Source organism: Canis aureus, chromosome 24 (genome assembly GCF_053574225.1).
Source record: "Canis aureus isolate CA01 chromosome 24, VMU_Caureus_v.1.0, whole genome shotgun sequence".
Lineage (NCBI taxonomy): Eukaryota > Metazoa > Chordata > Mammalia > Carnivora > Canidae > Canis > Canis aureus.
Genome location: NC_135634.1, coordinates 20417511 through 20436702, shown reverse-complemented (window position 1 = coordinate 20436702; position 19192 = coordinate 20417511). Strand labels below are relative to the sequence as shown.

The following is a 19192-nucleotide window of genomic DNA, read 5'->3' as shown; positions in this document are numbered from 1 at the left end:
TCAACAGCTCTGTCATTATTTTGGGGGTAATTGGCACTTGTGAAGCTCTGACATGGTTTTACTGATCATGCTCAGGCTTATGAACTAGAACGTGACATTTACTGGTGTCTAAGGTACATCCTTCTCCTTCTCTAAGACGACGGAATAGCAGCATCCCATAAAGTCATCAACTTCTTAGGTGTTTTAACCAAACATTCCATGAGATCATGAGGAGAAAATGAAGAAGAAAGACGCAGAATTGGACAGGAATGCCTTTTGTTTCTCGTGTCCTACATGGCATAGGGACAGTAAAGCTCAGGATACTAAAGCACATCTCATCTAGTCTCTTTGTTTCGTGAGAGGCCAGCAGAGACCCAGGGGCAACTGGGGTAGTCTGGGAAAAGACAGCACATCAGAAGACAGACTTGGGATGACAGTCATTTCCTCAACTAGTTCAGAAAATAAAAGAAGGTGGCATGAAAACAATAGGGCTGCAAGTCATGGACACGTTTCTAAACTTTACTATATCATTAACTTAAGATGCAGATCTTGGGTGGTCAAGGAGAACACCAGGTCTATGTATGTCAATCTTGCCATAATATGACGCACAGGTTCAGTCAGATCCTGTGGTTTCCTAATACTTTAACCTTCAATCTGACTACCAAGAGCTAGAATGCCATATTTTTTCTGATTCATAATTTTAGTTGGCTTCTTGCCAACAAGTGATTTTTCTTTAAAGAAGCTGTAGAAGAGATATAGTATTTGAAGCCAGATCTAAAGCAGCGATGAAAGGATGAGCTGATTAGCTCAAAGTTAGAAGAGAATCCATAAAAGCGATTATGTAAGAGAGAGAATTATACTCAAATTTCAGAGCCCAGCCAACTGTCTCGCCAAACTTTGTTTCAAGATATTCACTCTTCTTATTCTTTGCTAAATCTCCTAAATAACCAAATATTAACAATGTACTGTATTACTGTGAATGCTAATTATTTTGCTTAAAGCACAGTAAACCAGTAATTGTACTACACTATGAAATCATTCATTATCAATGTAATTCTGAAATATGACCTAATTATAGATGTAAGTAGAACATTACAGTAAAATGAAACAACTGGAGCCATAGTTAACACTGAGTAAATATTTAAAAGTCCGATTTGATAAACCTTCGGTTTCATGATCAGGTTTGCATTTGGCTTAATAAGTAGACAAAATCAAAATGCTAAGGTTAGAAAGAATAAACACTAGGTAGGTGGAGCTCTAAGCAGAGCTGTGGAAGTCACAGGGAGCCTGCTTGGGAGCTCCTGACATTACAGGGACACAGAAGGGATAGTCACAAAGCAGCCAGAATGCCTGGTCTACACTGACTGCAGGTCAATGGCTGAGTGGGTCTACTCAACACCACTGTTACATTTTCTCTTCAGCTGCTGGCCAGGGCAGGTGGCCAACCTGCAGAGAGTGCCATTGTGTGGTTCCCTTGGTAACCATCCAGATTCGTCCACTGGGATTCCTTTCCCAAGTAAACTGGTCTTAAGGATTTTAAACATTCAGCATTCATCCTTAAAAACTTTCCTCCTGAACTTGTAATCAGTGTTCTTAATTTGACTTTGCCAGATTTGCCATCTGTGCTTCAGCTTTCGGAAAATTCTGCTGTTGCCCACAGTGCACATTTTCAAGTGGTAATATCACCCTGCATCTTGGGATGCTTGGTGTGCTGAAAAGAAAAACAGTCGGGAGGCAGGAGATGCAAGTCCTGTTATAACTGCACCTTTGGAAAGTCAACCAATTATACAATTTATCCTTTTTAATCTGTAGAGTAGAGAGAAGGACATCTGCCCTACCCAGCTCTACTGGTGGGATGTGGCAAAAGTCCTGGTATTTTTAAATGAATGAGAATTTGGCCCTTAGAGACAGCAATGGATTTCAGAAGTCTCAATCTTGATATGCTTGCGATGGGCCTGGATTTAGGCTTTTCTCAATCTCTCAATATAAAATAATTCCAAGTAACCTCCTCAAGTGGCACTGCCAGACTTTATCGTTCATTTTGTCCCCTGTAGCAGGGAAGTCAATCTCAGAAAAGGTCTGGCAGCTTTGTGCGCTTGGTGGTTTCACTGAGCATCTACCATCTTGTTGAAGAGTTCTGGAAAAGGAGAAGATGCACTAACATTAAACAGTATAGTTCTGTGTGGACAGTATGTGCTCCAGCATTCTGCGACACAGCACAATGAGGTGCTATGTGAGAAAATTATGGAGCACATGTGGATTCACTTTATTAATAAGTGCCTAAAATAGATTTTTTTTAAAAATCCACATATCACCTTCCATATAAATGCATCCATTTATAGTAACGAAGGCAAGTAGGAAATGAGACTTTACCAAGAAAAACTACAAATTTTTCCAACTCCAGTTCTGAGTCAGTTCATTTGTGGTTTTACTGGGATATGCTTTACTTTAATGTTCTGTTACTGGGCAGATTTGGCAGACTACAGCTTCATCAAATGACAGGATCCTTACCCCACCTTCAAATGCTGAGAGTGAAATTTTCTCACTGTCCATTCTCTTCTGGAACAGAGTCATCTTCTCCCAAGGCTTTTATCAATCACTGTCCCCACTTTGATCTCCCCAAATGTTAGATCTAGGTATCTCAATGCCTCCTGGACACCTCCACATGGTATGTTCAAACCAAACTTGCCCTGCCTCCAGAGATGTCCCACTTCTCGTCCCTTCCTCTCTAAATGGCAGCCCTGTCTAGCCACTGCCTGGCAGGAGCCTGGGAATAATCCTTGGTGCATCCCACTCTCTTAGCTTTCACCTGGCATCAATACCAAGTGCAGTCAATTCTGTCTTCTAACCATACCGGATCCAATTACTTCTATCACTTGCTTTACCATTAACTTAGCTCATACCACCAATATCTATCTATCTATCTCATGTATTATTCTAACCATTGCACTTGGTCTTCCTGTTTCCCAGCTAACTACCTTTAGTGTGCCCTAGCGGTGTCCTAACCACCCAGCAGTGATCAGAAGTAGAAGGCATCTTTGTTGCCCTCAAGAAAGGCATAATCTGGTACGAATGAGGTTTGATTTAGGTAGCCACTGGAGAGTAGTACAAAAAAAGAAACAGAGAAAAAGCATACCATTAAGCGTTCTTTCAGAGTCTAAAACTCTTGTGTTAATGTTGAGAGAGATGAGATTAACTCAGTGAAATAATCAGGAATAAACTGGTATATAAGTTCTGTTCTAGAAACTTTGAGTGTCCACGCATTTCAGAGTAGAGTGAGATTAATGTGATGATTAGGATGGGAAATTTTAAAGGAGATTTCTGGGTAAGTGCATAGGAGCTTTATTATAGCAGCCACTCAACAACACTAACACTAACCACAAATGATGAGGTGTGCGACTCTGTTCCATGGAAGTGACAAATAAAGAAGAGACAGTCCTTCTCCTTATGATTACAGAATTCTGAAGTCCAATACACCATGGATATAGAGTCAGAATTCGACCTTGGGCAGATCCCGAGTGTACATTTCTCCAGTCAAATTCAAATTCAGGCTCCTCCTCTCCAGGTGTCTGTTTCACACCTTCCTCTGTCCTCAGACTTCCCTCAAATGCTCCCTCGTCTGGCCCTCAGCTGATGCTTCCTGTTTCACTGAGAAATCAGAAACACGTAGAGAAGCACCCCAGCTCCCCCTGCCACTTCTGTCCACACCCCCCCCGTCCTGGCTGGCAGATTCGGTCTTCCCCAGCGCAAGGGCAGCATCGTCTCCGTGCCCCCTGCCAAGGCCCAGGACTCTGCTGGTGCACCAGATCCCACTGGCCTTTGGATAGACAAGGTCAAGGCCTTCATCTCCTCGGTTACTTGCTGGGGTATTTACAGTGACCAAGGAAGATGGCACATTCTCAAACATTCGGCATTACAAAACAAAACGGTTTGCAGGGAGAAACAATAGGACAAGTACTTCTGGACTCATGTGGTTGACTTTGAGCCACTCTTCTGCTGTATTTCTGTCTCACCGACCTGCAACCCTCACCTTGGCATTCCTTGTCCTCATTCCTGGCTTTCCTTCCCCCATAACATATAACTCCACCAGAAGCACTGGTTGTTTAGTTTATTTGTTTATGGTTTGTCTCCTAACCACTGCAATATAAGCTTCACAAGGGCAGGGATTTTTCCATATTTGTCCACTGCTTTCTTCCCAGAATCTAGCCAGTACCCAGGGTACTTGCTCAACAATACGTGAATTAGATTTCCGTCCTGCCATTTCTGATCTGTGTGACTACAGGCAAATGATCCTCTTAAAGTCTTTGACCATTTTGAAAATGCTGTTGGTGGGATTGTGGTAGGGATTCAATGACAATGTGTGTTTAACATTTTAGGAGCACCTGGGTGGCTCAGTAAGTTAAGTATGGCCTGCCTTCACTCAGGTCATGATCCCAGGGTCCTGGGATAGAGCCCTCCCTGGTGTCAGGCTCCCTCCTAGCCCCAAAGTCTGTTAATCCCCCTCCCTCTGCCCCTCCCCCCCATCCCCACCATCTGTGCTTGGAGTACACAATCTAATGAATAAATTAAGAAGCCTTTTTTTTTAAAAAAAAATAACATTTGGGGCACAAGCGTAGCTCAGTACTTGAATGCCTGCCTTTGGCTCAGGTCACGATCCTGGGGTCCTGGGATCAAGTCCCACATCAGGCTTCCTACAGGGAGCCTGCTTCTCCCTCTGCCTGTGTCTCTGCCTCTCTGTGTCTCTCATGAATAAATAAAATCTTAAAAAATAATAATAATAATCATACATTAGCATTCAAGTTTATCTAATCCCAAACAGGTAGTTGTTTGGGAATTTAGTGGACTGGCTTCAAGATGAAAAGTAAAAGTTCAATAAATATGCTTTCCTCCTATTATTAAAGACCCCATATGAAAATCTAACCCTGACTTTAACAATAATGAACAGACAAGTAGGCAGTGCTGATGTCTAGATCTAGGTTCTCGGATAAAAATTATGTTTAGTAAGAAAATAACGTGAACCAACAGGCAGTTGGCACTGACTGGCCATTCAAAATAGATCCCACAGCTGACAAGTGGGCCTCGCTTCTGCCCTCTTACCCAGGTCCTTTTCACTTTCTTCTCTTCCCCCTCTGTTACAAAGCCAGCTTCTGCTGGGATTCCCTCTCCCCAAAGCTCTGTAGCTCCAGGGTGGGGTCTCTGTTAGCATTAAGGGGAGTATGAAAGGAAATGTACCTCTCTGTACCTTTATTTTCCCTTCAGGGTTTAAATGGAAAAAGAAAAGGTGGGGCCCTTTATCCATTGTTGCCGGGATTAAAAACCTTAAAAAAAAAGAAATCAAGCTGGAGCTTTGAGTGCATTTTCCCACAAAAACCATGTTATATATAGTGGCTCGGTTCTATGGTACTATTAATAAAGTAGAACATTTCAGTTGTGATTTCTGGGCTGTCCTGGGAACCTACCCACAAAGTGGGACATAATTTCAATGCAAAAGTATGTTCAGAGTTCCCAGCAACCAATTTACATATCCACATTCAGAATCTAACCTATCTGAAAGGTAAGGGCCGCTAATTCTCAGTAAGGTTGACGATTTCAGAAAGATACCACAAATGTCACAAAGAATAGGGGCAAGCCGAAGACTATGGTGCTAAGTGGCATACCTGATCTCATCCTCTAATACCAGGAAATGTGTCGGGTTTAGCTCAGAGAATTCTGTGAGAATGAAGGGTGGTAAAAGAATGTAACACATCCAGCAGAGCCTGGTTAGTGCTAGCTATTTAACAAAGGTTAGTTCTCTCCACTCCTGTTGGTGAAACTTCAGTGTCTATTCCTTTTGCTTGGTTTTGTGTGTCTTCCTATGAATCTATTTTTAACACTTCCATAGGGAGAAAAAAAAAACGCAACGTTTTGCCAATAGAAACCAGAAAATGGTTATTTGCTCATTTCTTCTGGCTGACACACCTTGTCTGCGAATGGCAGCTTCTCCCTGAGGAGGAAATCTTTTCCATCCAATAAGCCTTTACACCTTCCAAAAGTCCATGCCAAACTGCGAAAATCACCATTTTAGCTTACCATAGTGGTGAAGCTTTGGCAGTTGGGCCAATGCACATTCAGTGGGAGACTGTGGACAGACGTTAACTAACCATCCCACATTTTCGGTTTGTTTCCTTATAGTCCTTGTCCAAAATATACACGTAAGAGAGGCTTGCCTAACTGGGAAGGCTCACATTACATATCACAGTTAACCCTAACGCACATAACCAATAAGACAGCCTTACTGCTTGGGAAGAAGTCCATGCTTTCAGTAGTCAATAGGGTTGGACAGAGAGCTGTACATGCCATTCATTTCAGAATGCTTTTCCTCCTTCCCTGACCCCTCGGGCCCTCCTTACTTCCATCTTATCTCCAGGCCTTTCCTGAGAGAATGAGCTTCTCTGCTCCCTAGTCATCAAATCTCCTTGGATGAAATCTTTCTCATCTACCACCTCCAAAAATTATTTTCCCTTGACAAAATATAAGACAAAACTTTCCCATTAAAATATAAAATAAAATCTTTTGAATTAGTGCAGCCTCACAGGGATTTTCTAGAGCCAAAAACCTGGGACACAGAACTAGCCAATTTTATCTCTGTATGATCCCAGACAAAATTCCTATCTTGCCTACACCTTCCTTTAAAATCTGGTAGAGCTCCATTTTTTGTTCAGTGTCTCAAAAGAATATTATTAAGATGACCCAAATGTTTAATGTGTTGGGAACACTTTCGAAGAGGTTAGTGCTCTTTTAATATATCTTTAATTTTTATTTTTTTATTTTTTTTTTAATATTTTTTATTTATTTATTTATGATAGTCACACAGAGAGAGAGAGAGAGGCAGAGACACAGGCAGAGGGAGAAGCAGGCTCCATGCACCGGGAGCCCGATGTGGGATTCGATCCCGGGTCTCCAGGATTGCGCCCGGGGCCAAAGGCAGGCGCCAAACTGCTGCGCCACCCAGGGATCCCCCTATCTTTAATTTTTAAAGCGTAAATTTAGCGCCTACCCCGTCCCCTGCCCCCCATCTCCTTGAAGAAAATTATTTTGCAACAGGGCAGCCCCGTTAGTGCAGCGGTTTGGCACCGCCTGCAGCCCAGGGCGTGATCCTGGAGACCCTGGATCGAGTCCCACGTCCGGCTCCCTGCATGGAGCCTGCTTCTCCCTCTGCCTGTGTCTCTGCCCCTCTCTCTCTCTCTGTCTCTATGAATAAATAAATAAAATCTTTAAAAAAAAAAAAAAGAAAATTATTTTGCAACATACTGCATAGTAGGCAATTTTGGAAGCATAGTGAACTCTGGTTACCCAATGTTTACCTGGATCTTCAGAAATAAATGCTGAAAAAGTACAATACTTTTGGGTGCAAAATTATTTGTGAAATATACACAGAAGGGAAGACCGCATCTAATACATTTTTACAGTTCCCAACGACCATGAAAAAAATGCGGAAAGTGGGAGTAACAATCAAACAATTGTTTGAACGAATTAATAACTTCCTCTTAAAATAATGTCTTTAGCACCTTAAGCAGTATGGACTCCTTGATAATTTCCAGGAAATACTTTTTATTTCAGTAATACATAGTTGTTTCAAATATAGTACAGTGTAAGAATTACTATAGTCTAGGGAAATTATATTTGGAGGGATAAAAAGCAACTATTATCAAAGTAGTACAAACCCTACAGCTCTTCTACAGAGATGACAATACTTTAAAATATTTAAGATCAACCCCAATGCAATGTGGTAAATGGCACTCAATTTTCAGTCAGTTATCTTATAAAGTTTTAAAGTCAGCTAAAAACTAGAGCCTAAAAGGACATCCTGAAGCATACCAGGGCTAGTCTAACTAGGTCATTTATCTATTCTTTACTTAGTCAATGTCCTCACCTGGGACAGATTGGACACGAAGTCACTAAACCATATAAAGCAGGAGATCTACTTTACCATTCCTGCAGTTAAAATTATGATACATGGATTCCAACTGTCCACCCAAATAAAGGTATGTTACTATCAACCATCTACCCATGCTCTTCACTCAGATCACCAATTTTTCTCACAGCTGAAGAGATGGTTAGAATGTTGGTATGTTTTGTTATTTGTTGTACTTGCCTAGTTTCTTTTTAAGTTGAAAGCTATTTATTTGTTTGTTTATTTATTTATGAGAGAGAGAGAGAGAGAGACACACACACAGGAGGAGGGAGAACAGGCTCCATGCAGGGAGCCCCACGCGGTACTCAATCCCGGGACTCCAGGATCACACCCTGGACCAAAGGCAGGCGCTAAACCGCTGAGCCACCCGGGGATCCCCCTAGTTTCTTATTAATGTATGTGGTATGGACACTGGGCAACCCACCTCACTCCTTATTCTAATGACAAAAAATAAAAATATCAAATAAATCTTATTTCATATACAATAGAATAAAAAATAAAGCTTAGGAGTTTGTTGAAATATCTGTTGATTGTATAATTTGTGCCAACTCATCATACATTTATTGTTAAAGCTACAATAAGGCAATCACTCTAGGGCATAAGGGCGCATAGAGTTCATACTGTCTCCTTTATCGGTCGATATCAACAAACCCCTTTATCACTAAATCAAAGTCGGCCAGGTCCTGAAAATAATAACCTCTTTCCTGGAGGACGTAAAAGTAGAGTAGAAAAGCTCACGCCTTTAAATTGTGGGCTCCAGAAGCAAAGCATCCCCGCCATCCGCGGACAGTTAGTTGTTGCTACAGTTCTGGCAGGAGCCTTCAAAACACCACCAGGAAAGCGTCCTCCACGGGGAAACTGGGCAGTTTCCAAAGCCGGTTAGACCCCTGCTGCGCCTGGGGGGAGGGGCGGGGCCGGTGGCTTTTCGAGGCTGGTCCTCCGCAGCGTCTCCTTTCACGCCGGACGCTCGGGCCCCTCCGCTTCTGCCGTGGGACTGCGGATCACAGCGCAGCTCCCGCGGGCGCGGGGCGCGCACCCCCACGCGCCCCCGCAGCTGGGCTCTGCGGGTGCAGGGTGCAGGCCCACTGCGGGCACGACCCGCTCGGCCGGCGGAGGGATGCCCGGGGCCGCCGCGTCCCCAGCCGGGGCGCTCGCCACCCGGCCTCTGAAGCCCTTCCCGAGCCGGACGGACCCCCCCGGGTGGTCAGCGAGGCGCACGGGGGCAGCCCCCTGCACGCGGCGTGGGCCCGCACTGCAGGCTTCTGAAGCCGCGGGCCGCCGGCGGCCGTCCCCAGAGCCCTTTGGGCCGCGTGCAGGCCATCACAGCCGTACCCCGCCGCACCAGCACGCCAGCCCGACCGCACCCCCGCGGCGAAGCCCCCAAGTGACAAGCACGTCTGAACGGCGCCCGGGGGGGGGGGGGCTGAATTCTCCCAAGGAAGGGAGGATGCGCTTGGGGAGAGGCCAGCGCGCAGACCTCGGACCCGTGCACCCCCCAACCCCCGCCGGCTGCCGGGGAGTGAGGTCATCCCCTCAGCCCCTCGGTCCACGCCAGCCTCCTCTTCTCTGCCCTTCCTCCACAGGTTCGCCACCCGCGGGACGGCGGCCACGAGCGAGGGAGGCACGGCCAGGAAAGTTTATCAGAGGCAAGGGCCACCCCTGGCAGCAAACACCTCCAGTCCCAACCCCGACCAGGGGAAGCAAACTCCCAACTCTGTTCTCAGCGGCTCCTGCTCTGATCAGACAAGGGGGCGGGGGGGGGGGGGGCTCTGCGAAAGGATCCCGTCCTCGCCCCCCCCAAACTGCATTTGGAAGCTGTTCGGCCTCCCAGCTCCCACCCCCATCCTCCCGCCCCCAGTTCTGCCTCCCTGCTCCCCACCCCCAGCTCGCCCCCCCACCCCCTCATCCTCCTCTAGAGCCCCCCCAGCTCGGCCTCCCCTCCCCACCCCCATCCTCCTCTAGAGCCTTCCCGCCCCCAGCTCGCCCCCCACCCCACACCCTCTGCTCCCCCTAATTCATACATTCCCACCAGCCAGGGGCCGAGCCCTCTGCGCCTGGCGCCTACCTCGGGTCTCGGGGCCGCGCCCCCGCTGCTCCATGACCCCCAGTCCTGCGGGCTCAGCGCCGCGGCCACAGGCAGGTGCCGGCTATATACCCGCGCCCGCTCCGTGACTCAGTGAGTCTGAACCTTCTGTCCGCCTCCTTCAAAATAAGAGTCCCGGGAGGAGGCGGGGCTCGAGCCGCAGCGGCCCCAGGTCAGCGCAGGCTCGCGCCCCTCCCTCCAGCCGCGCTCCGCCCTCTGCATCTTTGGGCGCCCTTTCCTGGAGCAGCACACACCAACCGGCTTCCTCGAAACTTTTAGGAAGAACTGATTGATGATGGGAAAGATTGTAACTTTTCTGTCTAGGCCACTGGAGACGTTGGTTGCAAGTCAGGATGACTTCCCTCCAGTGTTTGGTTGTGTTTTTTTCCTTTATAGACTAAAATGTCCAGTGGCTCTGATTCCAGGGCAACATTCTTGGGGCCTGGGATGGTAACGCCGCCGCCGCCCCCCCCAGCCCACCCCCCCACCCCGCCACCCCGCCCTGAAACCGCAGGGCTGAGGCTTGGGTGGGGAAGGGTCCAGTACCTGCCGGCTACTCACTTTTAACTCGGTGCTGCGGGTTTGCAGGCACCTGCGGATCGAACAGCAGTTAAATGAGAAAGCGTGGTACACTCCTTTGTTAAAGTAAGAGGATAATTTCTAGATTCACATTAATTAGCTTACTCTGTTCTGAGTATCAACGGGTAGCTAAATTTAGGAACCCTCAGGGTAAGAAGTGTAACTCATTCTCATTTAGCAGTATGTTAGGAACGCGGTTCCCATCCTTTTTCTTCTGTCATAAACTACAAGAGGCCTGAGTCACTTGTTTCCAACCTACTACATGGGGATGTCTGTAGAGGGTTTTAAAGTAGGATATGGACGTATTGATTCCTAACTTAATTTCCTCTGTAAAATCTGTGATTTACTGTGGGTCTAATCCTAAAGCCAGAGCAGCAATGTTTCCTTGCACCAGCTCAGCTGGTTCTGTGCTTAACCCTCCAGTAGTTAGGTTAGCACAGGATCACAGGTATTTCTTCCTGTTACTTCTACCAGAGTGTACGCTCCTTGACCACTGAGACCAAATTTTTTCACACACAATAAACTGTCAAAGGAATGAATGAATGTTAATACCTGACACTTACTGAACATCTGTCATGCCAAGGCCCTTCCCAGTTAAATGCCAGTGATACCAACTAGATTTGAATAATCAGTGGGCCACATGTTTAAATTATCTAGTAATTTCATCTCTGCCTTCATTAATATTGAACAATAAGGTTTCTAGGTTCACAGCCATGAGCCAGATACTCTACTTCTCTCTCTGAAATATCTTTATTTGTAAATTTAAAATGTCTGTAAAAGATTCAAATAAACCAAAAATGAATGTTTCCCTGTAACTCTACCAGAGATAAACATTGTTAACAGCCTACAGCCTTCGCTTCCAGACTTTTGTGTGTGTATTTAAACACATAATAAAACAGAGATTAGATCAGCATTTACATATGATTCTGTAACCTTTTTTTTAACCTACAATATACGGTAGTCATCTTTCTAGGTATAACATAAGGCACTATACCATATTTTCAATTTTTGAGAGGACAAGCAGATAAAAAAAACCCTCAGTATTTCACTGTTTGCCTGCCTCCTTTTGACTTTTTAGTTTGCTCATCCCCATGTCAAATGGCCATTAGAGTGGCAGCAATGACATCACTTGGCGCATCATTGGGTTTTCTTGCAGGCTACAGTGTGACGATGAAGAAAGAATTCTAAAATGAGAGTTAGGATTTAGGAATCTGTGCTATTAACTGCGGAACTCGGGAATTTCCTTATTTCCACAACAATGGGGCTGATTTGATAATTTTAAAGGTTCAGTTCTTAGATTTTGTAATTTTATTATTTCGGAGTCCATTCTCAACATGAACACAGAAGGAATAAATTAGATAAGCATGAGTTACTACCACTGTACATGTTTACCCACCATGGGAGGGTGCGTAGGGTGGAAGAGATGGGTTGATTATCTACAAGAAATCATCCAATTCCTTCACTCTCAAGAGGCACCAAAGGAAGGATGACCCCTTAGATCTGCCATCTCTGACTTATTCTTTCTATAGGAGACCAGAAAGCAACATTTTCATTTCTCAGAGCGCAGATCCAGGAGGATTTAAGGAACTGGTACAAAACACTGAATATTTTAATGCTTTCAGCTTTTAAAGTTTTTTATATATGAAGTATGGGAGGTGTAGATACATCTTAGCTATCGCTTTGGCAAGTTCCAAAATTGTGAAAACTATTATCAGTAGAAGCACTGATAGGAATTTCTGCCAAGCCTGTTAAAGAACACTTCATCCTCTCGTGCTTTACTGAGTATTCTGATCAACAACCTTCTCTTTATATATTTTTTTCTTTGTTCTCCTTAGCTGAAACTTAGAGGTCTATGGTTTTAAAGGAAGATGAAAGGAGTAGAGAACAAATATGCAATCAACTTTTACTTGACCAGGGGCTGCACTCTTGGGATTCCCCATCTGGTCTCCCTTAGAGTGTTTGCCATTTAGGACTTAAAGTGTTCTGTTTCAGGACTTTTGACTCTAGCTTCCTTTTAGCATGCTTGGGCTCCTGGACCTATGGCTTCAAATGTGCAAATTTAATTGGATATGAAATAGTTTCCTCAAGGGTTTGGCTGTTTGGGGAGAAACGTGGATGGGTGAAGGTAATCCTTCAAACCATTCCTTTACATATTCTTTTCATAGTCTCTCTCACAAATAAAAAAGGTGAAACATCGGTGGTTAAAACTATAAAGAACAAAAGACAACTGAAAATAAATAATGTTCACTGAGCAAACAAGATATTGGCAGTGAAACTAAATCATAGAGATACAGAGATATAACTGCTAACATGTTCCACATGGCACTTATCTCACATATACTCAGCATAGGGAACAATAGTTTATAAATGGATAGTATTAGCAAAGCAATATCCTCTCACCAAATGTCTATTCAAAAAACTACCATCACAACTCTACATAGTTCAGCCATGCTTGTCTAACACATAAATTAAGGCCAAAATCTGTATTTGTGTTCCTTTTATTTATGTGTAGCAATAAAAGAATGTTGGTATATCTTCAGGCATTTCTGCTTCAATTAATATTTTAATGAAAATCACCAAAACTTAAGATTTTCTTAACTCTTGGCTTTGGGGTTGGCACATTTTCTATAAGGCAGCTTTTGTTATATATTGTCCCAGAGTGATCAATGGTGTGAACAATATGCTCTGATATCAATGCAGCCTAAGTTCTGATATCAATTCATTCATAATAATGAATTTCCATTCATTTATGGTACTTTGATAGGATTTTTAAAAATGTGTTGGTGTAGCTCTTGCTATATTTTTAAAAGGTATACATACAATTTGGTGGAATGGACTATTTTTTCTCTTATAGATACTACTTTTGCAAGGGTTCTCAACCCTATTCAGCCAACAAGAACAAGACCAGGAAAATAGAGCAATTACAGATTTTATCTGATACTGGTTCCAATTAATATTATTGGGAAAATATTTCTGAGAGTAGAATGCTTGAGATTAACTTTTATTCTATTAATTTTAAAATGGGCACCTTAAAAAAATATTGGACCACTTTGAATATGGACCCTTTCTGATTAATTGCAGCATTTTCTATGTAGTATTTATTTCCATATCAACTGCCAAATTATTTTAACAAAAGTAAGAAATATTTAAAAATGAAAATGTGTGTCTTCTCAAGAGGCTAAACACTGCATTATTTGATCATGAATGCAGACTATTAGAGGAGGAGGTACAGGGCAAGCCTCCAAGGACAATTCATAGTTTCAACATAAAAACAAATTAATGTATTCCACTGGCCAAGATAACTTTCTCGCTCCTTGGTTTGTACATAACTTTTCATTAAGAGCAAGGAGAGAGGATAAGGGAGACAGAAACAGGACTCGCTGTACTTGTGTTAAATATGACTAGAACCCAATGGACGTAAAATAGCACGTGAGAGGGAACATGACAACCAGAGGGTCTGCAGTTGTGGAATGTAAGAAAAGATCACGAAATTACAAACAAAAGTACAGATCATGATTGTGAGAGCAAAGTAAGCCTTGAGCCTCCATGCAAACTCCAGAGGAATCACAGAATCAGAGCTAGCAAGGGCCTTGAAGAGATCAGCTAGTAGAAGGGCATCCCAGACTGGGGTCAAAGGCTGTCACCATGACCTTAAACTCATAAAGCTTGTTTTCTCATCTGTAAAATGGAGGTTAAGGTACTGACTCTGGATCACTGCTGAGAAGATGAAGTGAGAGACTGCCTGTAGGATGTGGTGCTTGATATGGGGAAGGTGGAGGCTGGTTTTCTTACCGTTTTAATGTGTACATTTATAAACCTTATGGTATCTCAGGAATGTATTTTACACAATACAGTACTTAGGAAAAGAGTGAAAAATAATCTGAACTTTACTTTGTGCTGACACTATGCCAATTACTTCACATTTATTCTCACATTTTATCTTCCTAGACAACCCATGGGGAAGTATGGTTGTTACTGCCATGCACCTCCTTATGGAGGAGGAAGATGGGCCCAGAGAAGTTAGGTAACTTATCCAAGGACACAGGAGGTAAGTGGAGGAACAATGAAATAAATTGTTAGCTCCAGAACCCAAACTCCAGAGAATATAAATTTGGAATGAAAAATATATTTATGGTAAGTCCATTAACAATCTAAGGATGCTAAGATATCCACCAATAAATCAGTAATTTATTATTGCAAAGTTTTATTCTACACAGTGTCCGTTTGACCTGAAATAGTTAAGGCAGTTTCTAAACGTCCTGCTTCATCCACAGAAGAATCTGACTCATTATTGAGTATCCTTTTCCAAATCAAATGAGTTATGCTGGCTCTGATGGAATCATCCACAGATTCCACGTGGATTACTGAAAAGGCATAGATAAAAGGAGGAATTTGCTTTCTATGTGACTCTCCTAAGTAAATGGGGAAATACTTTTATCAGTTGACTGGTTAGTTTAACTTCATCCTGCATAAGAAAAACCTCAAGCTACATCTTACAAACATATTGACTGATAATAAATATGACATCATCAGTTTAGGATTACACATTTTCACATTTTAAATTAATCCCAATGGCAATTCACGAGGTTATGGGTGAGGTGACACAACTTCTTCGGTTGATTCTCTTAATACTATTGCCTCTGGTGACACCAAAATAAGGAATTTTGTGTTGTACTTCATATAGACAGCTCTGGACTCTTCCAAAAAACAGATCAGCCATCGTCCCATTGCTGCGCCCAGAAATACAGGAAGTGAAACTAGCCTGGTAATGGAGCTGCCATAGGTTGGCAATGTCTTTCTCTGAATGATTTAAATGCAGAGGAAACAGTGGACTCCAACAGGATATAGACAGGAGACCAAGTTCACAAGGAGGAGAGAATTGGGCCTATTTTCCCTAACTCTGAAATCTTCCCTCTACCAAATCTTTTACATCCTAAATTTGAGCATCTATTCCCTTGAATTAATAAACTAATCCTCTGGTTCAAATTAATAGGATTATGTTCTCTAAAGTACTTAATTTTTCTCATTAGGGAAATACACGGGGATTTGCTTGGGTGCAGCAATGAAAAGTCTGCCAGTGGAGATAACCACCGACTAAGAGAATTGTGGGGATTATTTTATGGTATATATCTTTGACACAATAAACTGTGCAAGCTGAGACTCTTGTATGGAAAGGGAATGAGACAATATTCTGATTAAATTTTCTTTTAAAATAACTAAATAGATGCATTGCACAATGGAAAATTGCCTGAATGTAGATCTTAAAACTCTTAAGAGGAAATATTTGGTAATAGTAATTAAAATAATTTATCTGATACATAGTTTATATGATTGACAGTTAAAACAACTGACTTAATATTGATACTGCCTGAGATGAGCCCATTAAATAAGTTATACTGTGTCGCCATTGATACAATGAAGTACCAGACTTCAAGAGATAAAAATCAAGATTTTTATGCATGAGTTCATTAGACATAAGAGTTTTATTGTCCCAAAGAATTGAGATCATTATTCTTATATCATCAGTATCATATTTGTCTGTTTTTAGTAACCCTAAGACAAAGTTAACTGATTTTGAGACAACTTGACCACTTGACTGGAAGGATATCAAGTGACTTCTCGAATTAAACTTTGGTTCAATCTGCTATATTCAGAGAAACCAGTGGCCCCTAAATGTTTTCAAATGGCCATACCTTTCATTATATGTAATGAATTTTAAGGAAACATGGCTCATGAATAAAGTTCAAAAAGAGAAAACGGCACTGAGGGAAATGGAGATTAGAGCAACAGTTTTAAAAAGTGTAATTTCTGTGCAAAGTTGACACAGATTCAGAAAGTAAAGTTTTTATTCTTTTTTTTAAAAGATTTTATTTATTTATTCATGAGAGACACAGAGAGAGAGAGAGGCAGAGACATGGGCGGAGGGAGAAGCAGGCTCCATGCAGGGAGTCCAATATGGGACCCAATCCCAGGACTCCAGGATCACGCCCTGAGCCAAAGGCAGACACTCAACCGCTGAGCCACCCAGGTGTCCCAGAAAGTAAAGTTTTTAATTCAAGAAAGACAGTAATCATAAAGACTAAATTCGGTCTTGCTTCCTGAAAACCAAACCCTCTGCAAATCATTATCTCAATTTTTAAAAAGCTTCATCAGAGATTAATTTATTAGCAACAGGTATATACATGCTTTTGCACCACGGCTGCATTCAGTTCATTAGCTTATAGGTGGTAACGTTATTCTGTCTTCACTTGTGGGTGGCACGAAGAGAAGCCTGACAGAACTTTGGTGTCATTGTTCCCTTGTTTGTTTGCCCAGTGTATGACACTTAATGAAACCTTGTGTCCCAGCCATGGATAAACTGGTCTGACAAAAATTAGCCTCTCAAGTTGACTCCATTTTGGAGAACAAAGGCACTGTCTTTCAGCATCACAGAGGAATTAATTTTGGGTTCAGTTACCTGTCTCAGAATCATCACAATATGGCCAAAGACCCTACAGGAACAGCCCTAGAGCTTGCTGGCAAGTGGGGGGTGAGGGCACCCATTGGCTTTTTGAGGCTATGTTGTGTCACTTAAGGAGCAAGGGAATGCTGCTCCTTGAACCATCGGTTGCTCAGAGAAAAGCTAGGAAAAGGAGAAGTTAAAAGGGGCTGGCAGGGCAGCCTGGGTGGCTCAGTGGTTTAGCGCTGCCTTTGGCCCAGGGCATGGTCCTGGAGACCCGGGATCCAGTCCCACGTCGGGCTCCTTGCATGGAGCCTGCTTCTCCTTCTGCTTGTGTCTGTGCCCCTCTCTCTCTGTCTCTCATGAATAAATAAAATAAAAAATTGAAAATTAAAGGGGGGATCCCTGGGTGGCTCAGTGGTTTAGCGCCTGCCTTTGGCCCAGGGCGCGATCCTGCAGTCCCTGGATCGAGTCCCGCGTCGGGCTCCTGGCATGGAGCCTGCTTCTCCCTGCTCCTGTGTCTCTACCTCTCTCTCTCTATCATAAATAATAAATAAATATTAAAAAATAAAAATAAAAGGGGTTGGCAATGTTCTTTATCACAAGGAAAAAAGTTAAAAAAAAAAAAAAAGATGAGGCCCCTGGTGATTTATGCAATGCTCGTGTCCATAATCCTAGGAGGGGCCAATTTATCCACTGGGCACTGTAGGTACAGTGGCTAGTGCCCACAATACTTTTGGCAGCCCAGAAAAAAATTATTTTAAATACTTTCATACTCAAAGGAAAAAATGTAAATATGATGATGATGACTGTATAATAGTGAATCTAGCCTGGATTACATTCATCTCTATACCAATGCAGTTATAAAATATAATTCTAACTTTGTTTAATGGAGAAAGGGTCACAGAAAGGCAAACATGCCTAGGGCCCATTCAGGACATAATGTAGCTCTAACCTTAGGGGGCTGACGTTTGTCTGAACCCTTGACACTCTCTTTTCATGAGATATAAAGACAAACTCTACCACTTAGTCTCTATTCACAGTGTATTCTGTGTGAACCCACATCAGTAGGTGTCACAGGGTTTTAAAAGAACAAAACACAGCCCCACATTCTCAAGCTCCTTTTAATCTAAGCGAGGAGACAAAATCAGCTGTTAACAACAGGTGCTTTGCAGTTGTTCATTCATTTGGACGTTTCTTTTACGAGTTAATTACTCATAACTCCCCTGTGAACAAACTGCACATCTGGGAAAATAAGACTGCCCACTGAACATGAATTACTGGAGCGTAGGTGAAGCACAATAGTTAATTCATTTGGATTCCCTTAGAAGGCTTAACAAAAATCCCTCAAGCACTTAGAAGTTGGACTTGGGTCTGAAGAATGAGTTAGCATCAGCTTGAAGGCTACAACATGGCAGGGTATTATTCCAAGTTAGCGTGCAGCTCCCAATACTTCCCGGGTCACCCACATTCCCATTTATACAGCCATTTTGCCCAGTGCTTCTCTTGAACTGGTGTCATTTAGCCTCCTCTGCAAAATGCTCTACCTTTCACTTTTTAAGTTCCTAAGGAGTTCTTTTTCAAGTTCAACTTGTTCATGGTTACAAAAGAGTTCTTTTGCTACCAAAAAATCTCTGTTATTTGGTAAAAACAATGGCTACACTCAGTTCATTGTTACCACATACTTACTCAGACTTAGTTTTTGAAAACTTATTTTTTCCCCAGCTTCAGTTACCTATGATTGATAAATAATCATATGTACTTAAGGTATACAGCATAGTGATTAAAACAATGTTTAAATTTGAGTTCCATAGCTGACACTCAATGCTCCATTAGTTTCAGGTATACAACATAGTGACTCAAGTTCTTATACATTATGCTGTGCTCACTCCAAGTGTAACTACCATGTGTCATCATACAATGCTGTTAAAATATCACTGACTATATTCCCTATGCTGTACCTTTCATTCCTGTGACATTCATTCCATAACTGGGAGCCTGTATTTCCCACTGTTCTTCACCCATTTTGCCCATCACCCCAACCTCTCTCCCCTCTGGCAACCATCAGTTTGTTCTCTGTATTTATAGGTCTAACTCCACTCTTTGTTTATTCTTTTTTTTTTAGATTTGATGTGTGGTTAAAATCTCATATGGTATT

The 19192-nt window shown here is 42.7% G+C and overlaps 2 protein-coding genes across 9 annotated transcripts in view; one reads left to right on the top strand and one right to left on the bottom strand.

Annotated features, from left to right (window-relative positions):
* The window catches only part of PALLD (palladin, cytoskeletal associated protein), a 408251-nt gene that overhangs the window by 77381 nt on the left and 311678 nt on the right, over positions 1 to 19192 (bottom strand). Inside the window, exon 1 of one of the 8 annotated variants that reach the window (XM_077868510.1) lies at positions 9999 to 10142. The exons of 6 other annotated variants lie outside the window; for them this stretch is intronic. The gene's annotated coding sequence lies outside the window, so the exon portion shown is untranslated. Of the gene's footprint in view, positions 1 to 9998; positions 10143 to 19192 lie in introns of those variants that run through there. One more of the 8 variants, XM_077868511.1, reaches the window with a different exon arrangement.
* CBR4 (carbonyl reductase 4) overlaps positions 1 to 19192 on the top strand; it is a 207510-nt gene that overhangs the window by 139453 nt on the left and 48865 nt on the right. Inside the window, exon 6 of the transcript XR_013363011.1 lies at positions 14544 to 14643. The gene's annotated coding sequence lies outside the window, so the exon portion shown is untranslated. The remainder of the gene's footprint in view (positions 1 to 14543; positions 14644 to 19192) is intronic.